Source organism: Pelobates fuscus, chromosome 2 (genome assembly GCF_036172605.1).
Source record: "Pelobates fuscus isolate aPelFus1 chromosome 2, aPelFus1.pri, whole genome shotgun sequence".
NCBI lineage: Eukaryota > Metazoa > Chordata > Amphibia > Anura > Pelobatidae > Pelobates > Pelobates fuscus.
Genome location: NC_086318.1, coordinates 34,621,913 through 34,644,675, shown reverse-complemented (window position 1 = coordinate 34,644,675; position 22,763 = coordinate 34,621,913). Strand labels below are relative to the sequence as shown.

Genomic DNA, 22,763 nt, shown 5'->3' with positions numbered 1-22,763 from the left:
TTGATGAGCAAATCAATAAAAGTTAAGTGTTTAAAGACGAGCCTAATTTTGAATCATTAGAAATGAAACTTAAGAACAATCTTGATAAATTCCAACAAAATATAAAAATCCGGAAACACTCCAAGTTTATTAGGGATAATAATGACTTTAAAAGTGTAAATGTATATAGGAAAAATAAAAGTTTTAGGAAGAGTTTTTCTGAACCAATCTCAACGTCCGAATATGAGACTAGTGGTTCAGATACAGATTCATCAAAGGGAAGTACTTCTATTCCATCTGAACGTAATACTAGAAGCATACTAAAAAGAGGGGTATCTTTTTTAGGACAACCAAACATGGAAGAGAATTTAGCCCCACGGACACGGAACAGAGGCAGACCACCCCAACAGTTCAGAAGGAGACGATATTAGACAAGGCCCCTGACTCTAACCAAATTATTAATCTATCCTCATACACTCCAACACAAACAGAATTACAACTTCTGCAAAGAGGTATGTCCTTTGTTCCAGTCTCTAACTTTGATAAGTTTAGCTGGACAAAGGACATACACCTATTTGCAAGAAAATTGGCTTTGCACAAGGTTCATCATATTCGTGATGAAAAAAGAGCAAAGAATCTAGGTTTACAAGCCGCAGATATTGGTGTATTGGATAATTTAGTGGATCTACTCATTTGTAGTGACAACTCCCTAAATCCACAACCACAGTTTACACACCTAAAGAAAAAAAGTCTGTTCACCCCACATTTGGTTGAGTTCAAATATATAGATCTTTTTGTGGAGTTAACTTGCAGCGAAATTGACAAAATTAACCATAAAGATCTTTTGATTCAACCTAATAGCAATATCTCTCCACAAGAAAATACTTCCCTTAAACAAGAATTGGATGAGGTGATGTCGCGAACATAAAATTTTCGGTTCGCGAACGGCGAACGCGAACTTCCGCAAATGTTCGCGAACCGGCGAACCGGGAGAACCGCCATAGACTTCAATGGGCAGGCGAATTTTAAAACCCACAGGGACTCTTTCTGGCCACAATAGTGATGGAAATGTTGTTTCAAGGGGACTTACACCTGGACTGTGGCATGCCGGAGGGGGATCCATGGCAAAACTCCCATGGAAAATTACACAGTTGATGCAGAGTCTGGTTTTAATCCATAAAGGGCATATATTCACCTAACATTCCTAAATCACAATGGATATGGATTGACATCTGACATATGACATATTGACACCTTGACATATGGATTGAAATCTGTCCTCAGAGACCCTGATACACACTGACACAGAGCAGAATAGGGACTGTTCCCCCTACATAGGGTCACTTGGCAGATATGGATTGACACCTGTCCTCAGGGACCCGGATACACACTGACACAGAGCAGAATAGGGATTGTTCCTCCTACATAGGGTCACTTGGCAGATATGGATTGACACCTGTCCTCAGGGACCCTGATACACACTGACACAGAGCAGAATAGGGACTGTTCCTACTACATAGGGTCACTTGGCAGATATGGATTGACACCTGTCCTCAGAGAACCTGATACACACTGACACAGAGCAGAATAGGGAATATTCACTAAATGCCAAACATTTTTATACAGGGGAATATTAAGTAAATAAGGATAAGGGGGGACACCTACTGCCCTCCCCCTCTTCCCCCACCCCTGCGTGGTGGGTGGAGCCATAAATCACAATGGGGGGACCTACTGTCCTCCCGCCCGCCCCCACCCATGAGCGGTGGGTGGGGGCCATAACAATAATGAGGGGGAAGACCTACTGTATGATGTTGTATCGATCAGGTAGTGTAAGGATTACGCCCGCTTCACAGTGACAGACCAAACTCCCCGTTTAACGCACCGCAAACAACGCAAACAGTCCATTTGCACAACCGCAAACTCCCCATTTGCACAAGGTTGGATACCAAGCTAGCCATGTCCCGTTCCTTGTCCTCACTGATGTCATTGAAGATCTCTTCCTCCACCCAGCCACGTACAACACCAAGGGTCCCCGAAAGGTGACAACAAGTCCCCTGGGACGCCTGCTGTGTTTGGTCTTCCACCTCCTCAAAGCCACCTTCCTCCTCTGACTCCTATTCTTCAGACTCCTCTCTCTACGTTGCCTCTCTTTGCGTTATTATAAGGTGTGTTAAGTAGTACTATTCTTATCAGTTTAATCCCTGTTACGAGTAGAGGACTATTTCCTTGTTTCGCCAAACCCCTTCAAAGATGGAAAAATCGGTATGAGCGGAAGAAATGAGGAAATGTGGTAAGGTGCTGGTGCCAGCCCCACCAAGGGCTTGTACCCAGGTATGCTAATAAACTGAAAAAAGAAAAAATCTCCCAAGAAGGAGATCTAAAGCTGGCATAGGAAAAGGTTAGATAACTATAAATTCCGCAAACGTTCGCGTACCGGCGAACCGGGCGAACCGCCATTGACAATGGGCAGGCAAATTTTAAAACCCACAGGGACTCTTTCTGGCCACATATGTTTCAAGGGGACTAACACCTGGACTGTGGCATGCCGGAGGGGGATTCATGGCAAAACTCCCATGGAAAATTATACAGTTGATGCAGAGTCTGGTTTTAATCCATAAAGGGCAGAAATCACCTAACATTCCTAAATCACAATGGATATGGATTGACACCTGTCCTCAGAGACCCTGATACACACTGACACGAGCAGAATAGGGACTGTTCCCACTACATAGGGTCACTTGGCAGAAATGGATTGACACCTATCCTAAGGATCCCTGATACACACTGACACAGAGCAGAATAGGGACTGTTCGCCCTACATAGGGTCACTTGGCAGATATGGATTGACACCTATCCTAAGGATCCCTGATACACACTGACACAGAGCAGAATAGAGACTGTTCCCCCTATATAGGGTCAATTGGCAGATATGGATTGACACCTGTCCTCAGAGACCATGATACACACTGACACAGAGCAGAAAAGAGACTGTTCCCCCTGCATATGGTCACTTGGCAGATATGGATTGACACCTGTCCTCCGAGTCCATGATACACACTGACACAGAGCAGAATAGAGACTGTTCCCCCTACATAGGGTCACTGGCAGATATGGATTGACACCTGTCCTCAGAGACCCTGATACACACTAACACAGAGCAGAATAGGGACTGTTCCCCCTACATAGGGTCACTTGGCAGATATGGATTGACATCTATCCTAAGGATCCCTGATACACACTGACACAGAGCAGAATAGGGACTGTTCCCCCTACATATGGTCACTTGGCAGATATGGATTGACACATGTCCTCAGGGACCCTGATACACACTGACACAGAGCATAATAGGGTCTGTTTCCCCTACATATGGTCACTTAGCAGATATGGATTGACACCTGTCCTCAGAGACCCTGATACACACTGACACAGAGCAGAATAGGGACTGTTCCCCTTACATAGGGTCACTTGGCAGATATGGATTGACACCTGTCCTCAGAGACCATGATACACACTGACACAGAGCAGAATAGAGACTGTTCCCCCTACATAGGGTCACTGGCAGATATGGATTGACACCTGTCCTCAGAGACCATGATACACACTGACACAGATCAGAAAAGGGACTGTTCCCCCTACATAGGGTCACTTGGCAGATATGGATTAACACTGATACCGGAGAAACTGACGGAAGCCAAGCACAGAGATGGACACAGGTTTCTTCAGGAAGGAAGAGATTCTTTATTCGATTCACCGACCGGGACTCAGAGGGACTAATGTCCCCAAAAAAACAGCAAAATCGTATTACTGATCATACAGTGTAGGTCCCTTATATAGGCATGTAGCTCCTCCCATAATCAGTTCAGCCTACACATACTCTTATCTAATCAACCGAATAGAGACTAAAATCCTGTTTGACCACATGGCTTGCCCAGCACAATGGAGGAGGGGAAATACTTGTATATCCTGTATTCCTACTTATGCTCCTTACACTACTGATTGTATCTTATCTACGTGTAACTGACTTAACTGGTACATCAACATATGCAAATGCACATACCATGTGGCAATCTTGTCCTAGTAAATTTATTTTTACTGAGATTCCACCACAACACCTGTCCTCAGGGACCCTGATACACACTGACACAGAGCAGAATAAGGACTGTTCCCCCTACATAGGGTCACTTGGCAGATATGGATTGACACCTGTCCTCAGAGACCCTGATACACACTGACACAGAGCAGAATATGGACTGTTCCCATTGTGCTGTGACATCACCCTTATACGCTGTGTAAAGCAAACTTTTTAATTTATTTTGCAAATGCTGCATCCTTTTCGACTTGTAATTCGGTAAAATTTCCGCCACTTTCTGCTTATACTGGGGGTCTAGTAGCATGGACACGCAGGACAGGTCGTTCTCCTTCAGCCTTTTTATACGAGGGTTCCTCAACAGGCACGACAGCATGAAAGACCCCATTTGCACAAGGTTGGATGCCGAGCTACTCATTTCCCGTTCCTCCTCCTCAGTGATGTCAATGAAGGTATGTTCTTCCCCCAGATAGGTGACAACGAGCTCCCTGGGAGCCACATTCCTCCTCTGACTCCTCTTCCTCACAATCCTCTTCCAGCGTTGCTGCAGGTCCAGCAAGCAATGCTGATAAGGCTGTTTCTGGTGGTGATGGTGACCACAACTCTCCTCTTCCTCTTCATGCTCATCTACGGCCTGATCCAGCACTCTTCGCAGGGCACGCTCCAGGAAGAAAACAAATGGTATGATGTCGCTGATGGTGCCTTCGGTGCGACTGACTAGGTTTGTCACCTCCTCAAAAGGACGCATGAGCCTACAGGCATTGCGCATGAGCGTCCAGTAACGTGGCAAAAAATTCCCAGCTCCCCAGAGGCTGTCCTAGCACCCCGGTCATACATATAGTCGTTAATGGATTTTTCTTTTTGGAACAGGCGGTCGAACATTAGGAGTGTTGAATTCCAACGTGTCGGGCTGTCGCAAATCAAGCGCCTCACTGGCATGTTGTTTTGCCGCTGGATATCGTCAAAGTGCGCCATGGCCGTGTAGGAACACCTGAAATGGCCACACACCTTCCTGGCCTGCTTCAGGATGTCCTGTAAGCCTGTGTACTTATGCACAAAGCGTTGTACGATCAGATTACACACATGTGCCATGCACGGCACATGTGTCAACTTGCCCAAATTCAATGCCGCCAACAATTTTTTTCCGTTGTCACAAACCACTTTGCCGATATCCAGTTGCTGCGAAGTCAGCCACTTTTCCACCTGTGCGTTCAGGGCAGACAGGAGTGCTTGTCCGGTGTGACTCTCTGCTGTCAAGCAAGTCAAACCCAAGACGGCGTGACACTGCCGTATCCGGGATGTAGAATAGTACCTGGGGAGTTGGGGGGGTGCCATTGATGTGGAGCAAGACGCAGCAGCAGAAGAGGAATCAGCCGAGGAGGTTATGGAAGAGGATGGAGTAGGAGGAGTAGAGGAGGTGGCAGCAGGCCTGCCTGCAAGTCGTGGCGGTGTCACCAACTCCTCTGCAGAGCCACGCATTCCATGCGTGGCAGCCGTCAGCAGGTTTACCCAATGCATAGTGTAGGTGATATACCTGCCCTGACCATGCTTTGCAGACCAGGTATCAGTGGTCAGATGGACCCTTGCCCCAACACTGTGTGCCAGACATGCCATTTCTTCCTTTTGCACAATCGAGTACAGGTTGGGGATTGCCTTTTGTGAAAATAAATTTTGGCCGGGTACCTTCCACTGCGGTGTCCCAATAGCTACAAATTTTTTGAACACCTCAGACTCCACCAGCTTGTATGGTAAAAGCTTGCGGGCTAATAGTTCGGACAAGCCAGCTGTCAGACGCTGGGCAAGGGGGTGACTTTCTGACATTGGCTTCTTACGCTCAAACATGTCCTTGACAGACACCTGACTGTGGGCAGATGAGCGGGAACTGCTCAAGGCGAGAGACGGAGTGGCGGATGGTTGAGAGGGGGCAAGGAGGACAGCAGTGGTTGACGTGGCTGAAGATGCTGGACCAGGAGGAGGATGGCGGCTTAGAGTTTGTGTGCTGCTTGTACTCATGTTTTGATTCCAACTCGTCTCCTCCTCCTCTCTGTCTCCCCATCTGAACTTTCGTCCTGTTCTTCTTCTTGCCGAGTGGGCACCCACGTGACATCCATGGATGCATAGTCATCATCAACCGCTTCACTTGTATCTGACAACTCAGCAAAGGAAGCAGAAGCGGGTACAACATCATCATCATCACACCTTACGTCCATGTGTGTAATGCTGCCTGCCTGAGACATATCCCTGTTATCTACATCCTCTGGCAATAATGGTTGCACATCACTCATTTCTTCAAATGGATGAGAATAACTCCTCTGACATACCAAGTGAAGCGGCTGTGGTGCTAGTTTTGGTGGTGGCGGCAGGCGGGTGAGTGGTATCTTGAGAGGTGCCTGAAGCTAAGCTGGAGGAGGATGGTGCGTCAAGGTTTCCGAGCGGAAGCTGTAGAAGATTGCGTGTCCTGTGTTAGCCAGTCAACTATGTCCTCAGAACTTTTCAAGTTCAGGGTACGTGGCCTCTGAAAACTGAGCATTATTCTAGGGTCAAAGGGAATCACAGCACCACGTCCACGATGGCCCCTGCGGGGTGGCCTGCCTCTGCCTGTCATTTTTTGGGGGGATTAGTGGTACTATGCGTGCAATCTACTGTGAGACCAGATATGAGTGGCACTGCGCAGTGGCAGAGGTTGGCAGAGTACATGCTGTAGGCCTGACACACCCGCTTGAAGACAACTAACTGCTATTCAATCTATAACAGTGAAAAAAGTTTTTTCTTTGTAAAGGCACGCTATAGAGACACAAGATATGAGTGGCAAAGTACACTTGCAGAGGTTGGCAGAGCACACGCTGAAGGCCTGACATCCAGACGCTTGCAGACAACTAACTGCTATTAGTTTACAGTGAAAAACATTTTTTGTTTTTAAAGGCACGCTATAGTCACACCAGATATGAGTGGCAAAGTGCACTTGCTGAGTTTGGCAGAGAACACGTGTAAGGCCTGACACCCAGACGCTTGCAGACAACTAACTGCTATTAGCTTACAGTGAAAAACTTTTTTTGTTTTTAAAGGCACGCAATAGTCACACCAGATATGAGTGGCAAAGTGCACTTGCTGAGGTTGGCAGAGTACATGCTGAAGGCCTGACACCCGCTTGAAGACAACTAACTGCTATTCAATCTATAACAGTGAAAAAAGTTTTTTGTTTTTAAATGTCAAGCTTAAGCTATTGTGACACCATATATGAGTGGTGGCACTGGGCAAGTGGGCACAGTATCCACTGTGAGCCTGACACAGAAGCTGTCAGACAACTAACTGCTATTCAATCTATTACAGTGGAAAACCTTTTTTTTATTTTTAAAAGCACGCTATTGTATCCACTGTGAGCCTGACACAGAAGCTGGCAGACAACTAACTGCTATTCAATCTATAACAGTGAAAAAAGTTTTTTGGTTTTAAATGCATGCTATTGTGACACCAGATATGAGTGGTGGCACTGGGCAAGAGGGCACAGTATCCACTGTGAGCCTGACACAGAAGCTGTCAGGCAGGAAACTGCAATTAGATAACACAGGAAAAAAGCAGACTGATGTTCTAGCCCTAAAAAGGGCTTTTTGGGGTGCTGTTCTTACAGCAGAGATCAGATGAGTTCTTCAGGACTGTAGTGGACACTGAATACCCTAGCCTAGCTATCAATTTCTCTATCTAATGAGCAGCAGCTACACTTTCCCTCCTCTATCTAAGAATGCAGCTTCAGAATGAATCTAAAATGGATGCTGTACAGGAGGTGGGAGGGTCTGGAAGGGTGGGTCTGCTGCTAATTTGCTGGAATGTGTCTGCGGACCGTGAGGCCCATTGTCAAAGTTTGCTCAATGATGACGAACAGGGGGCGGATCGAACCGCGCATGTGTTCGCCCGCCGCGGCAAACGCGAACATGCTATGTTCGCCAAGAACTATTCGCCAGCGAACAGTTCAGTACATCACTACTGTTCATTAAAGCATTAAAGATCATTTATGTATATATCATACTCTGCCTGTCATTACTTGCTTTGGTGTTACATTCAGTAAAATACTTTATAGCAATAAGTTAGCAGGGATTTTTTTTTTTTTTGCAGTGTATAGAAAAATTGTAGTTATATCTTTTTAGGAGTAATACACTTTAAATTGCTTTTAGTTTCTATTTATTCCGTTTTTTGTATTCCATATGGATTACATATCTAAAGGTAATTTTTTGATTTTTGTAAACTGCAGGATATATACCTTTTTATTTCTGTAAATTGCAGAATGTATACCTCTATTTGTTCATAGGGTTCCGTCTTATGTCTTATATTTTTCTTAATTTTAACCCTTATATTTTCATTTTGTTTTAGAAAAGGAACGGTTGGCTGATTTTTGTTCCATATCAATTCATACATTTACAAATAAAAGAGACGAACAGAAAAAGAAAAAAGACATTTAACAATTGTTCTTATTCATTAAAAATCATACATATATCACTTGGCCTGTCATTTTTTGTTTGGGTGATTGATTCAATGAAATACCTTATAATGACATATTAGCATAAGTTAGTTCATATGAGTATAAAGTAGAAGAAACAGATAAAAGAAGGGAAAGAGGTGTTCAACATTTGCTCCTGTTCATTAAAAATCATTTATGCATATATCGCACTTTGCCTATCATTTCTTGTTTTGGTAATTAGTTCAGTAAAATACCTTGTAGCAATAAGTTAGCAGTAATTTTATGTAGTGTGCAGAGAAAATGGAATTGTATCTTTTTAGGAATAATTCACAGTAAGTTACTTCTAGTTTCTACTTATTCCGTTTCTGTTTTCCATACAGGTTACATATCTAAAAGTAATTTTAGATTTTTGTAAACTGCAGGATTTATATCTTTGTTTGCATTTTTGTAAATTGCAGAATTTATGTTTCTATTTGTTCATAAGATTCCATCTTATGTTTTATCTTTTCCATAATTGACATTTAGTTTAAAAGAGAAATGGTTAGCTGATTTTTATCTCTTTTAAAGGGTTAGCTGATTTGTATCTCTTTTGAATGGCTAGCTGATTTATATCTCTTTTAAATGGCAAATTTCTATACCATTCATATTTTAGTGATGTTATTTGGAATACTTTCAACATTTCTTTTCACTAGTTATAATTTATAGAAAAATCTCTAAAATAGGTAGGGATATCTAAAATGAAAGGAAAATTTTTTTTTATATTCTAGAAAGGTAAAGGTATAGAGTAATTTAAGGCAACAAAGTAGATAACTAATTTATCTTCTTTAGGTGACAAGTTAGTATACCATTATATAAATAGACTCATAATAATTGTACATAGGTAAAAAATATATAGGAAATATCTAAAATAACTAAAATACAAATTAAATACTCTGAATATAAAAGAGATATAGGGTGGTTAGAGACAACAAAGTGGGAAAGTAGTGTTATAGAAAATGGCAAAGTTCGAAGTCAGCATTTAAACCGTAGGGGATTAATGTGTTTAGTTTATATATCCATTCCATTTCAGTCTTTCCAAGTTCTTTAATAAAATCACCTCCTCTCCAATTCTTGTTCAGTTTCTTTATTCCCATAAACATTAGGCCTTCTGGTTTTTGGTGATGGAATTTTTTTAAATGACAGGAAACACTATGTTGTTTGAATCCTGTTTGGATCTTATAGATGTGTTCTCTAATTCTCACATGTAAGGGTCTAGTGGTTCGACCTACATATTTCAGTCCACAGAGGCATATTAATAAGTAAACCAAATTTTTTGTGTAGCATGTCATGAACTGTTTAATAGGGATTTTCGTATCCTTATTGATAACTATTTATTGTATTACCCTCCGAGTGCATCCTGATCTTTTGCAGGCTGTGCATAGACCACACCCATAGAAACCCTTTTCATTTTTAAATATAGTTGAGGAATGATTCTGTTCTTTAAGGGAGCTTCGTACTAGTGTGTTCTTAAGGTTTCTCACTCCTCTATAAATCATCCTGGGTTTAGTAGGCAGAATTTGTTTTAGTGCTGGATCCTGTAACAAGATTGGCCAATATTTATGTATAATTTTACGTACTTGGTAATTATTCGTATTATAGTTGCTAATAAAAGGTATATCTTGTGTATCTGTGTTACTTTTAATTTAATATTTTAGCAATTCCTTTCTTTCCCTATTTTTTTATTTCCAATCTGGAATTTTCTAATTTTACTGTATCGTATCCTTTCATTAAAAAGTCTGACTTAATCCTTAGTGACTGATCCTCATAATTCGTTAAGTCACTACAGTTTCTGCGAATCCTGAGGAATTGTCCCTTCGGGGCATTTTCCAACCAGGGAGAGTGGTGACAACTTATGCTTTCAATGAAACTGTTGCAGTCTACTTTTTTCAAATGTTTTTTAGTTTTAATTTTCTCATCTTCTATGTAGATATCTAGGTCTAGGAAAGTGACTTGTTGCTTGCTCCACACACTGGTTAGTTTGATACCCCAATCATTATTATTTACAAATTCTAAGAACATTTTTAAGGTGCTTTCTTCTCCCTTCCATATTAGTAATATATCATCGATATATCGGCCATAAAAAAACTGATTTTGCCCCCAGTCATGCCCACCATATATAAACAAATTTTCCCAAAAGGCAATAAACAGGTTGGCATAACTGGGGGCAAACTTTGTCCCCATAGCCGTCCCTTTAATTTGTAAAAAATAATTATCATTATACCAAAAAAAGTTATTTCTTAAAATCAGTTCTATCCTTTCTAAAATATATTCAGCTTGTTCCGTAAAAAAATCGTCAGATTGGTTTAAAAAATATTTTACTGCTCTACATCCATAGGAATGGGGTATGTTGCTGTAGAGGGCCGCTATGTCACATGTCACTAAAATACAATTAGTAACTCAGATCACATTTTCTAAAAAATTAAGAACTGTAGTCGTGTCTTTAATATGAGACTTAGTTTTAAATACTAGAGGTAGAAGCTGGAAATCTATATATTGTGATAATCTACTAGAAATAGAATCAATTCCAGCGATAATAGGTCTGCCCGGGTTTTTTTTATATCCTTATGAACCTTAGGCAAAAAGTAAAAAACTGGGAACAGCTTGGACATTAGAACTATTCCTCCTCCTTTATCAGCAGGTTTTATAATATCCTTCGAAACCATGGTAATGACATAAATAAATAAAATTGCCCCTAAAGATAAATTCAAAAGTAACCTAACTTTATTAGAGAAAAAAGCATTAAAAGATCTACAAACTGATAAAGACTTAATTATAAAACCTGCTGATAAAGGAGGAGGAATAGTTCTAATATAATGCAGAAGTTTTATAATACAGAAGCAGAGAATATTTTAAAAGATGCGAATACTTATCAGCAACTTAATAAGAACCCAAGTGAAGACATCAATAAGAGATTTTTACCATTTTTTGAGAAAGGTCGAGATAAAAATATTTGAAACCCTAAAGAATTCCAGTTTATGAATATTAAATTCCTGAAAATCCTGAAAATTCCTGAAAATCCCAGTTTTTTACTTTTTGCCTAAGGTTCATAAGGATATAAAAAAAAAACCCGGGCAGACGTATTATCGCTGGAATTGATTCTATTTCTAGTAGATTATCACAATATATAGATGTCCAGCTTCTACCTCTAGTATTTAAAACTAAGTCTCATATTAAAGACACGACTACAGTTCTTAATTTTTTAGAAAATGTGATCTGGGATACTAATTGTATTTTAGTGACATGTGACGTAGCGGCCCTCTACAGCAACATACCCCATTCCTATGGATGTAGAGCGGTAAAATATTTTTTAAACCAATCTGACGATTTTTTAACGGAACAAGCAAAATATATTTTAGAAGAGATAGAACTGATTTTAAGAAATAACTTTTTTTGGTATAATGATAATTATTTTTTACAAATTAACGGGACGGCTATGGGGACAAAGTTTGCCCCCAGTTATGCCAACCTGTTTATGGCCTTTTGGGAAAATTCGTTTATATATGGTGGGCATGACTGGGGGCAAAATCTGATTTTTTTTATGGCCGATATGTCGATGATATTTTACTAATATGGAAGGGAGAAGAAAGCACCTTAAAAATGTTTTTAGAATTTTTAAATAATAATGATTGGGGTATCAAACTAACCAGTGTGTGGAGCAAGCAACAAGTCACTTTCCTAGACCTAGACATCTACATAGAAGATGAGAAAATTAAAACTAAAAACCATTTTAAAAAAGTAGATTGCAACAGTTTCATTGAAAGCATAAGTTGTCACCACTCCCCCTGGTTGGAAAATGCCCTGAAGGGACAATTCCTCAGGATTCGCAGAACCTGTAGTGACTTAATGAATTATGAGGATCAGTCACTAAGGATTAAGTCAGACTTTTTAATGAAAGGATACGATACAGTAAAATTAGAAAACTCCAGATTGGAAATAAAAAATAGGGAAAGAAAGGAATTGCTAAAATATTAAATTAAAAGTAACATGGATACACAAGATATACCTTTTATTAGCAACTATAATATGAATAATTACCAAGTACGTAAAATTATACATAAATATTGGCCAATCTTGTTACAGGATCCAACACTAAAACAAATTCTGCCTACTAAGCCCAGGATGATTTATAGAGGAGTGAAAAACCTTAAGAACACAGTAGTACGAAGCTCCGTTAAAGAACAGAATCATTCCTCAACTATATTTAAAAATGAAAAGTGTTTCCATGGGTTTGGTCTATGTACAGCCTGCAAAAAAATCAGGATGCACTCGGAGGGTAATAAAAGAAATAGTTATCAATAAGGATACAAAAATCCCTATTAAACAGTTCATGACATGCTACACAAAAAAAATTGGTTTACTTATTAATATGCCCCTGTGGACTGAAATATGTAGGTCGAACCACTAGACCCTTACATGTGAGAATTAGAGAACACATCTATAAGATCCAAACAGGATTCGAACAACATAGTGTTTCCTGTCATTTTAAAAAATTCCATCACCAAAAACCAGAAGGCCTAATGTTTATGGGAATAAAGAAACTGAATAAGAATTGGAGAGGAGGTGATTTTATTAAAGAACTTGGAAAGACTGAAATGGAATGGATATATAAACTAAACACATTAATCCCCTACGGTTTGAATGCTGACTTTGAACTTTGCCATTTTCTATAACACTACTTTCCCACTTTGTTGTCTCCAACCACCCTATATCTCTTTTATATTCAGAGTATTTAATTTGTATTTTAGATATCCCTATCCATTTTAGATATTTCCTATATTTTTTTTACCTATGTACAATTATTATGAGTCTATTTATATAATGGTATACTAACTTGTCACCTAAAGAAGATAAATTAGTTAACTGCTTTGTTGCCTTAAATTACTCCATACCTTTACCTTTCTAGAATATTTTTTTTTAATTCTTTATTTTTGGTGCATAGAATGAAAAATACAGACAATCTGGCAATGCCCCAACAGCTGTTGCCAGCAGATGATTTAACATAGATCAGTGTTAGTTAGGCATGAGTAACAATGCACATTTTGTTTGTTAAAGTAGTGTAAAACATTAGATTGCTAGTACAGGCTATACAAAGGAACGTCCAGTATGTATTTCTGTATGCTTAAATATATTTAGCCACCAGGGGGCAGCAGAGCGCTAGGTTCTCCAAATCGGCCGCACATGCTAGCTCAGGCATTGTAACGCTGCATAATTGCTCTCTATGGGGAATCTCAGAAGGAGAGTCAGCTGCAGTGTGCACACAGCGTTTGTTACAGGTAAGGTGCTGCCTCTGTGTTGAGTTGATCAGTGTCCTTGCTGTGTTCAGGTCCCTTGCCAGGGGGGTGTTTAGTCTCTTGTATCTGCTAGTGGCAGCCTCGAGTATATTGAAGAGGGAGCATGTGACCGTCAGGGTTAGAGTCCCGATTAAGTTCCCTCAGATCTGCAGGTGACCATGGTGAGACTTTGACTTAGGTATTGCAGGTGTGTGCCTTCCTTGCATTCTGCTCGTTTCCTCCACAGAGTGTGTCTGTGTGATGCTCATTCTGCCGCTGGTGATTGATGCGGCGGCCATTTTGTTTTTCGCCATGCGGTCCCAAGTTGCTCAGTTTGTCGCTCGGGCTTCATAGGTGGTCGCTGCTTCCCTGGTGGGGTCCGGGATAACCCCCCCAGCCCACAGGGGGGGGTGAAGGGGCCCTCACTAAGTGTGTGGGAGGTCCCGCCGGACTAAGCACGGGAGACCGGACGCATCTCCCGCCAGAGCCTCACGACAGGCCGCAATCCCAGCCATCATCCTCGCCAGCAGGACGGGGGTCAGTATGCACTCTCAAAGTTGTGCTCGGGTCCCCCCTCACTTTCTTGCAGTAGCTGTGCGGCTATTCAGGAGCTATGAGATTGTTTTGAGCTGGTTATTGGGGATTCATTGAGGAGCCAGGGTGCCCCACGTCCAGCCAGCTCGGCGGTCAGGCCCCGCCCCAACCTTTCTAGAATATTAAATATTTTTTTTAATTGAATCAATCACCCAAACAAAAGATGACAGGCCAAGTGATATATGTATTATTTTTAATGAATAAGAACAATTGTTAAATGTCTTTTTTCTTTTTCTGTTCGTCTCTTTTATTTGTAAATGTATGAATTGATATGGAACAAAAATCAGCCAACCGTTCCTTTTCTAAAACAAAATGAAAATAAAAGGGTTAAAATTAAGAAAAAGATAAGACATAAGACGGAACCCTATGAACAAATAGAGGTATAAATTCTGCAATTTACAGAAATAAAAAGGTATAAATCCTGCAGTTTACAAAAATCGAAAAATTACCTTTAGATATGTAATCCATATGGAATACAAAAAACGGAATAAATAGAAACTAAAAGCAATTTAATGTGTATTACTCCTAAAAAGATATAGCTACAATTTTTCTATACACTGCAAAAAAAATCCCTGCTAACTTATTGCTATACGTTATTTTACTGAATGTAACACCAAAGCAAGTAATGACAGGCAGAGTATGATATACACATAAATGATCTTTAATGAACAGGAACAAATGTTAAACACCTTCTTCCCTTTTTTTTTTGTTTGTTTGTTTCTTCTACTTATGCATATATGAACTAACATGGACTGTGGCAAAAAAATGGGTTAATATTACCCGATATGGATTTGAATTATCCTGTGAGAATGAACTCTCTAACAGGCACAACATCAGAAATACACAGAATTGGATTCGGGAAATCAAGAGACCTTTGAATATTTACAACAGAACACAGCATGAAACGAATACAGCTGATACAATTCCAGAGAGGAAAAGTACTGTCCGTCTTTAACAGTGAGGCGAGAGGGAGGCATGGACCGCACACACTCTACCTGTGGGTGGTAACAATGTGTGCGGTACACCTGCTTTGACCCTTCACCCACTGTTTTTAGCGGCATTTAAGAAGGATAAGGAACCAAGGGACTTTGAAATCATTTTCTCCTGTTGAAGAAGCCACAGTGAAGTGGTGAAACGCGTTCCGGTTTTAGAGGAAACCTGCACAACACTGTGGAATTGAGTCATTAATACTGACTCCAGATATTGTAAGTACTAACTTGGGAATCTGCTTTATATATTAAGAACAGTATCAGCAATATTGCGCAATCGTTTGTGCTTCCATTCCCCCCTGCAGGACAAGAAATTTTGTTCTGATAATAGGGGTGGGTCGTCTTAACGGACCCAGAAGTGATACACACCAGAGCTGGGTCTATAGCTCTCTGTTTGTGAGTTTAAATATTATTGTATTAATCTCTGTAAAATTATATACAGTCTATACTATGTCAGATTATCTTTTATAGATATCAACGCATTTTTTTCTGGCATTCAAGGGAACACCCCTCAATTTCCCAAAGGTGAATAATTATACAATCTCCATAATACATAAGCGCTTCATTCTTTTTACTGTACAATTTTTCGTTTGTGATTTTAGGTATCGCATGAATACATAGCAGCTGGTTTTTAAATATCTATATGTATTGACAAATTAGAGAAGTGGTAAATAAGCACTGGTCCTTATCCAATTTCTTGTTTTGCTTTGTATCAAAATAGGAAGTGATTACTGCCTCTAGTGTGGTTCGGAATTCTGGGTTGTTTAGCTGGTGTTCTCCAAGGCGCCATGGGGCCCTGCCCTTGTGTGGGAATGTGTCTCGAAGATTAAGGGTTACCGGGGCATGGTCTGTCCGCAGTATGTCGCTTATGTGGCAGTCTATTATTAGGGAAAGAAAGTTGCTGGCAAGGAATATGTAGTCTCTCCTCGGATATGTTTTATTTACTTGCGAGAAAGAGGTGTATTCTTGGTTATTCGGGTATCTGGTCCGCCAGGCTTCATATATGTCATAATTAAGAAGCAATTTAGCAAGCGCTTTACACTGTGGAAGTAGGGTCATATGTCTCAGGGTTTTGGGAGGGACAGTCATGTCAAAGTGTGGGTGCAATACATAGTTTAAATAGTATTAAGTATGGTAGTTGTGGATTTTGGAAAGTACCTTGTGCAGGAAATTTCTTTGATTACTGTTTGTGCCATAGATAGTGTTCAATGTGTAGGTCATGCTGTTTATGATACAGTGTAGAATTATGCATCTACCTTGGGCATCTTTTTTGAGCTGTAGTAATTCAAAAGTTAAAGAGTTATGTAAGAGTATAGAAATGCCCCTAGATTTAGAGGTGTGGGTGGAGTGATATTGATTTAGGAACTCACGTTGTGCAAATTTCAGCACTTTAGTATGGACAAAATGGGTTTCCTGGATGCACAGGATGTCTATTTGTCCCATTTTCACCTCATCTAGGAGAACACGCCGTTTATGCTGCATTTTCAACCCGTGTGCATTAATAGTGTGTATTTTCAACATTTGTGGGTGATAGAGGATGTTGATGAGAATTAAGAACGCAGCATATGGTGGGAGTGGTTAACTGACACTTGAAGTTTGAAGTAGGGGAGAAAACTTGGAGAAGGGAAGGGGTGTATGAGGGTGGGCAAACCCCCCAGCCCGCACTTGTAGGAGGAGGTGGAGGGCCAAGATGCCCACCCCTGACCACATCTCCCTGTGGAACCATAGCACTCAGAAAGAAAGTACCTGCAGCTATGTGTCCTCGTCCCAGCTCAGGATTATAGCAGCACATGTCACACATGCAGTATCATACATTTTCATAAACCAGTGTCCCACTATACAAGACCGCAACACTGTGTGTCTCCTCTCATGCAGTGTGCTGACAATCATGCATTGCAGTTGAATCGTATTAGGAGAAATTAGGATATCGTATTACAGGTGCCAAACCTGCATGTGGGCATGCATCCAGTATGCGGCATCTCAGTGTACAGGGAGTCCATCCTCAGTGCCCCCTCATGCCTCAATCATAATGGTGGCCCCTAGGGGGAGCCTGCCAGAACCTAGGTCACATCAGCTCCACCCACCCCCACAATGGGACGGGAGGGCCAAGGTGCCCCCCCAGCCCGAGCCCCCCAGAGAACCAAACACTGAGGCATCAGCATGCGAGCCCACACATTCCCAACATTAAAGAATGGTCATAGAAGTGTATTTGGTAATGTTCAGGCCGCATAAGGCAAGGCCTGCGTATGGACAACTTAGAAACTGCAATAGATCTTAGAGTGTCGTGTATGTCGGCATATCAGCGTGCCCACGTCCGCGCCACATCCCGGTTTCCTTGCCTAGGGATGTGCTTCTAAGCAGGGCCGGTGCAAACATTTTTGCTGCACTAGGCAAAAGTAAAATGTGCCGCCCCTCCCCCTATTGACATCACAATGCCCCACCCATATGATCTGCCATGTTAACTAACACCAGTGCTGCAGTGCCGCCGTGTTTACATTAAAAGGCCTGCAGGGACAGGTTATAGACACCAGAACCACTACATTAAGCTGAAGTGGTTCTGGGGACTATAGTGTTTCTTTAATGTGAGGTAAATTAGAGATTAGTGCCACGAATAATATACTAGATTGCCTACTTACAACCAGATGAGGATGATGATGGGCTCTAGCTGCAGTCTGGCTCCACTGGTCTGGTGTAGAACAGGCTCTCTGGAGGCTGTTTGTAACTGTGGTCACAAAAATCAATGTTCTGGGAGAACGGGAAGCAGCACAATTTTTTTAACGCCCTTTACACAGCTCAAGGTCTGAGTCCCAGGGTCCACCTTCATGTTCCACCAATGAGTTTGTTCACAGGAGGTGGAGTAGGGGATGTCCTGATATGTGTGTAAGGAATGCATTGTGTGAATCTGTGTTTGTATGTGTAAGGGCTGCAAGGTGTGTTTCTGTGTATGTACGGGATGCAGTGTGTGCATCTGTAAGGGGTGCATTGAGTGTGTGTAAGGGGTGCATTGAGTGTGTGTAAGGAATGCATTGTGTGTAAGGGTTGCATTGCTTGTATGTGTGTGTAATGCATTGTGTGTTTTTCTGTGTGCAAGGGGTACATTGTGTGTCTGTGATGGATGTCAATCTCTCCCCCCTCCCTTGTCACTCTCTTCTACCCCTCTCCCTCCCTTGTCACTCTCTTCTCCCCTGCTTGTCCCTCTCTTCTCCCCCCTCCCTTGTCACTCTCGTCTCCCCCGTTGTCACTCTCTTCTCCCCTCCCCACTCTCATTCCCCCTCCCAACCCCGTCAATTCCCCTCCCTGTCAATTTCTTCCCCCCACCCTGTCAATTTCTTTCCCCTTCCTTTCAATTTATTCCCCCCACTCTCCCTTTCAATTTATCCCCACCCCCTGTCCATTTATTCCCACCCCCCTCCCTGTTCATTTATCCCCTCCTCCCTGTCCATTTATTCCCCCCTCCCTGCCAATTCTTCCCACCCTCCCTGTCCATTTATCCCCCCTCCCTGTCCATTTATCCCCTCCTCCCTGTCCATTTATCCCCCCTCCCTGTCTATGTATTCCCCCCGTCCATGTATTCCCCCCTCCTTGTCCATTTATCCCCCCTGTTCATTTATCCCCCCTCCCTGTCCATTTATCCCCCCTGTCCATTTAACCCCCTGTCCATTTATCCCCCCTCCCTGTCCATTTATTCCCACCCCCTCCCTGTCCATTTATTTCCCCCCCTGTCCATTTATCCCCCCTCCCTGTCCATTTATTCCCACCCCCTCCCTGTCCATTTATTCCCACCCCCTCCCTGTCCATTTATTTCCCCCCCTGTCCATTTATCCCCCCCTCCCTGTCCATTTACCCCATCCCTGTCCATTTATCCCCCCATCCATTTACCCCCCTCCCTGTCCATTTATTCCCCCCCTGTCCATTTACCCCCCTCCCTGTCCATTTACCCCCCTCCCTGTCCATTTATCCCCCCCTCCCTGCCCATTTATCCCCCCGTCCATTTATCCCCCCTCCCTGTCCATTTATTCCCCCCTCCCTGTCCATTTACCCCCCTGTCCATTTACCCCCCCCCTGTCCATTTATCCCCCTCCCTGTCCCTTTAACCCCCCTGTCCATTTATTCCCACCCCCTCCCTGTCCATTTATTCCCACCCCCTCCCTGTCCATTTATTCCCACCCCCTCCCTTTCCATTTATTCCCAACCCCCTCCCTTTCCATTTATTCCAACCCCCTCCCTTTCCATTTATTCCCACCCCCTCCCTTTCCATTTATTCCCAACCCCCTCCCTTTCCATTTATTCCCAACCCCCTCCCTTTCCATTTATTCCCACCCCCTCCCTTTCAATTTATTCCCACCCCCTCCCTTTCAATTTATTCCCACCCCCCCTTTCAATTTATTCCCACCCCCCTCCCTTTCAATTTATTCCCACCCCCCTCCCTTTCAATTTATTCCCACCCCCCTCCCTTTCAATTTATCTCTCCCCCTCCCCTACCTCTGTTGTAGCGTGGCCGAGCTCTGTATGATCCGCGGGTACAGGGAGATTTTGTTTCCTGTACCCGGCCGGACTAAAAGGAAGTGAACACTCAGTGTGCACTTCCTGTTAGTCCGGTCGGGTACAGGAGACAGATGCTCCCTGTACCACCGGACCATACAGCGCCCGGCCACGCTACAGTGAGGGAGTGACAGGAGGGAGCGCTTTTACATTTATTCCCACCCCCCTCCCTTTCAATTTATTCCCACCCCCTCCCTTTCAATTTATTTCCCCCCCTTTCAATTTATTCCCACCCCCCTCCCTTTCAATTTATCTCCCCCCCTCCCCTACCTCTGTTGTAGCGTGGCCGAGCTCTGTATGATCCGCGGGTACAGGGAGATTTTGTTTCCTGTACCCGGCCGGACTAAAAGGAAGTGAACACTCAGTGTGCACTTCCTGTTAGTCCGGTCGGGTACAGGAGACAGATGCTCCCTGTACCACCGGACCATACAGCGCTCGGCCACGCTACAGTGAGGGAGTGACAGGAGGGAGCGCTGAGCGTTTCCCTCCTGTTAGTCCCTCTCCTCATGCTGCGCATGGGCGGTGCACCATCATGGACGCACCAGCCCGGGCAGAGCTGCAGCTGCCTGAGGCTCTCTGCAGAGCGCTCGGGCGGCTGCAGCAAGAGGGGGGCCGGCGCTCCTGGTGCGCCTCTTCCCAAGGGGCGCCCTAGGTGGCTGCCTAGTCCACCTTACAGGTAGCACCGGCCCTGCTTCTAAGGGCACGCTATTTTCACATTAAAGAGCACATCCTAAGAGCCAGCCAGAACAAAACGAAGCCGCCGGATGACTACCCACAGGTAAAAATCTTTGCTGATCTGTCAGCTGCAATGCTATGCAGAAGAAAGGAATTTGCCCAGTCTACCAACAACATGTCGGCTGGGATTTCGGGAGCATAAGCGTGCAGTAAGCCTCTGACATATGCAGGTAGATCTGCTGGTGTTACAGATTATGGCACGCCCTCAAACTGAGATTGTTGCGCCGTGCTCTATCTTCCTGGTCAAACAGTTTTCATTTCCAGATCATTGTGTGCTGATGTAAATTCGTCCATTTTGGATTCCACATGTGCTGTGTGGCAGCCTTGTTCTTGGACGTCCTTGCGCAGGGAGTCCATAGAGTGTTTCGAGGCTATAATCAGCTTCCTTATATGAGGGTGTAGGTGAGAAATCGCTGTCGTCCGCGCCATCTTGGGTAGGCGCATGTAGGCCCAAAGCAACCGGCTCCACCTTTTGGTTGAAAAAAATATATTTTTCTCCCTTAGAGGCATTCTTCTTGGCTTTGTGCTGTGATATTTGTGATTTGAGCCAATTTCCAGATTTCTGTTTGCTTGGATTATAATGAATTTGGAGCTCGGGTACCGGAGCTAGGGCTTATACATCCATCCTGTCCGGCTGTTGGCCACGCCCCCCTCAGATAGAATAATTAACAATTAGTTTGATTTTTGGAAGGTATGTGATACTGACAAATATTTAATGATACATTCTCTAACATCCAGATATAGGATTGGGATAAAAGGAGGGAAAAACACCTTCCTGAATCAGATGGAAATGTGAGACAACTTCAGGTAAAAAACTCATGTTTTGGTCTCAAGACCACCCTCCTGTGTTATAGCCTAGTATATGCTTCATCACATGAAAAGACTTGGATCTCGGACATCCATCTTATATATTAACATAGTTGGGCTCAGCTCAAGCTTGAAAAAGGACTTTTCTGGTCAAAACGTTGTATATGGATTTGAGGAGGTCAAATACGTAAATAAAAAAATCTTGTTATTAAAATGAGATACAAGAAGTATTGCGTAAGACTGACAAGACCAAGGTCTGTTCATTCAGAGTATTTATACATAGTCCTTTCCCAAGTATCTCTTGGATAAATTTCAGAATATGAGAATGAGAAGTATGAAAGAAATCCACCTCCTTTTTGCTTGTCCGGAATTTGAAATTCTCCCAAATCCAATGATAGCAATCCAAAGTGGATTTTCCCTGTATTTCAGGAGAGTATTGGTAACTAGCTTCCGACATACCTAATTGTAGGAGTCCCTCCTTTTCAAGATCCAAGCCTCCAAGTTCAGCTGTTGTAGGTTGGGATAAACTGCAGGACTTTGTCCCTTCTCTTTGGAAGCAGCCAGGGTTCCTCCAAGCACATTCTGCTCAGGAATAGACACCAAGGTCTCCTCGGCCATACAGCAATAATCAATATCACTTTCTTCCCTTCTGACCATAATTTTTTCAATAGTCTGTGAATCATCGACAGGGTAGGGAACACATACCCCAGATCTATCTTCCATGATTGTGAAATACATCTTGACCTATTGAATAGTGATCCCAATGAAGAGAAAAGAAACTTGGAACCTAGGCATTGCTGGCAGATTCCATCAGATTGATCTAGGGAGTGCCCCACCTTACACATATAGTTCTGAATACTTCTGGATGAAGTTTCTATTCGCCTCTCTGACCTGCTCGGGAAATCTACCAGGACATTTTCTGTTTCCAGAAGACCCTGAAAATGGCACTGTGCAAAGTCCATAAGGGGAAACAATTGTCTCAAAAGAAGCTTGCTGTGTGTACCGCCTTGATGGTTTACATATGATGCTACAGCTCTGCTATCTCAGAACCCATGAGTCTACAATATAGGGTAGGAATTCCTAAAGCGCTTTTGATATAGCCCTTAGTTATCTCAGGTTGGAATGTAACCTTATCTCTTTGAATGACCATATACTCTGTCTGCACATTGTACTGTAGTGGGCTCCCCAACCATATAGACTTGTATTTGTGGTTATAGCGCGCCAATATGGTTCTTCTAATGGAAAGATTCTTCCTTCTTGTCCACCAA

At 42.7% G+C, this 22,763-nt stretch overlaps 1 protein-coding gene across 1 annotated transcript in view; it reads left to right on the top strand.

Annotated features, from left to right (window-relative positions):
- The window catches only part of LOC134586516 (cytochrome P450 2K1-like), a 426,562-nt gene that overhangs the window by 258,187 nt on the left and 145,612 nt on the right, over window positions 1-22,763 (top strand). The window lies entirely within an intron of this gene.